This window comes from Piliocolobus tephrosceles, unplaced genomic scaffold, assembly GCF_002776525.5.
Source record: "Piliocolobus tephrosceles isolate RC106 unplaced genomic scaffold, ASM277652v3 unscaffolded_19037, whole genome shotgun sequence".
In the NCBI taxonomy this organism is placed as follows: Eukaryota; Metazoa; Chordata; class Mammalia; order Primates; family Cercopithecidae; genus Piliocolobus; species Piliocolobus tephrosceles.
This window is the reverse complement of record NW_022301018.1, coordinates 1,750-4,394: the sequence shown is the minus strand read 5'-3', so window position 1 is coordinate 4,394 and position 2,645 is coordinate 1,750.

The following is a 2,645-nucleotide window of genomic DNA, read 5'->3' as shown; positions in this document are numbered from 1 at the left end:
AATAAATATACACTACATGGAATGAATAAATATACACTACATGGAATGAATAAATATACACTACATGGAATAAATAAATATACACTACATGGAATGAAGAAATATACACTACATGGAATGAAAAAATATACACTACATGGAATGAATAAATATACACTACGTGGAATGAATAATTATACACTACATGGAATGAAGAAATATACACTACATGGAATGAATAAATATACACTACATGGAATGAAGAAATATACACTACAAGGAACGAAGAAATATACACTACAGGGAAAGAAGAAATATACACTACAGGGAACGAAGAAATATACATTACAGGGAATAAATAAATATATACTACATGGATTGAATAAATATACATTACAGGGAATAAATAAATATATACTACATGGATTGAATAAATATACACTACATGGAATGAATAAATATACACTACAGGAAACAAAAAATATACTTTACTTGGAACGAAGAAATATACACTACAAAGAATGAAGAAATATACACTACAGGGAACGAAGAAATTTACACTACAAAGAACGAAGAAATATACACTACAAAAAAAAAAAAAAAAAATATATACACTACATGGAATGAATAAATATACACTACAGTGAACAAAAAATATATACACTACAGGGAACGAAGAAATAAACACTACATGAAAAAAAAAGTATATATACACTACATGGAATGAATAAATATATATATACACTACATGGAATGAATAAATATATATATACACTACATGGAATGAATAAATATACACTATAGGGAACGAAGAAATATACACTACAAGGAACGAAGAAATATATACACTACAGGGAACGAAGAAATATATACACTACAGGGAACGAAGAAATATACACTACATGGAATGAATAAATATACATTACAGGGAATAAATAAATATATACTACATGGATTGAATAAATATACACTACATGGAATGAATAAATATACACTACATGGAATGAATAAATATACATTACAGGGAATAAATAAATATACACTACATGGAATGAATAAATATACACTACATGGAATGAATAAATATACACTACATGGAATGAATAAATATACACTACATGGAACGAAGAAATATATACACTACAGGGAACGAAGAAATATACACTACATTGAATGAATAAATATACACTACATGGAATGAATAAATATACACTACATGGAATGAATAAATATACACTATATGAAATGAATAAATATACACTACATGGAATGAAGAAATATACACTACATGGAATGAAGAAATATACACTACATGGAATGAAGAAATATACACTACATTGAATGAATAAATATACACTACATGGAATGAATAAATATACACTACATGAAATGAATAAATATACATTACATGGAATGAATAAATATACACTATAGGGAACGAAGAAATATACACTATAAGGAACGAAGAAATATATACACTACAGGGAACGAAGAAATATATACACTACAGGGAACGAAGAAATATACATTACATGGAATTAATAAATATACACTACATGGAATGAATAAATATACATTACAGGGAATAAATAAATATACACTACATGGAATGAATAAATATACACTACATGGAATAAATAAATATACATCACATGGATTGAATAAATATACACTACAGGAAACAAAAAATATACACTACATGGAACGAAGAAATATACACTACAAAGAACGAAGGAATATACACTACATGAAAAAAAAAATATATATACACTACATGGAATGAATAAATATACACTATATGAAATGAATAAATATACACTACATGGAATGAAGAAATATACACTATAGGGAACGAAGAAATATACACTACAAAGAACGAAGAAATATACACTACATAAAAAAAAAAATATATATACACTACATGGAATGAATAAATATACACTACATGAAATGAATAAATATACATTACATGGAATGAATAAATATACACTATAGGGAACGAAGAAATATACACTATAAGGAACGAAGAAATATATACACTACAGGGAACGAAGAAATATATACACTACAGGGAACGAAGAAATATACATTACAGGGAATAAATAAATATATACTACATGGATTGAATAAATATACACTACATGGATTGAATATATATACACTACATGGAATAAATAAATATACACTACATGGATTGAATAAATATACACTACAGGAAACAAAAAATATACTTTACATGGAACGAAGAAATATACACTACAAAGAACGAAGAAATATACACTACAGGGAACGAAAAAATTTACACGACAAAGAACGATAAAATATACACTACAAAAAAAAAAAAAAAAATATATACACTACATGGAATGAATAAATATACACTACAGTGAACAAAAAATATATACACTACAGGGAACGAAGAAATAAACACTACATGAAAAAAAAAGTATATATACACTACATGGAATGAATAAATATACACTACATGGAATGAATAAATATACACTACATGGAATAAATAAATATACACTACATGGAATGAAGAAATATACACTACATGGAATGAAAAAATATACACTACATGGAATGAATAAATATACACTACGTGGAATGAATAATTATACACTATAGGGAACGAAGAAATATACACTACATGGAATGAATAA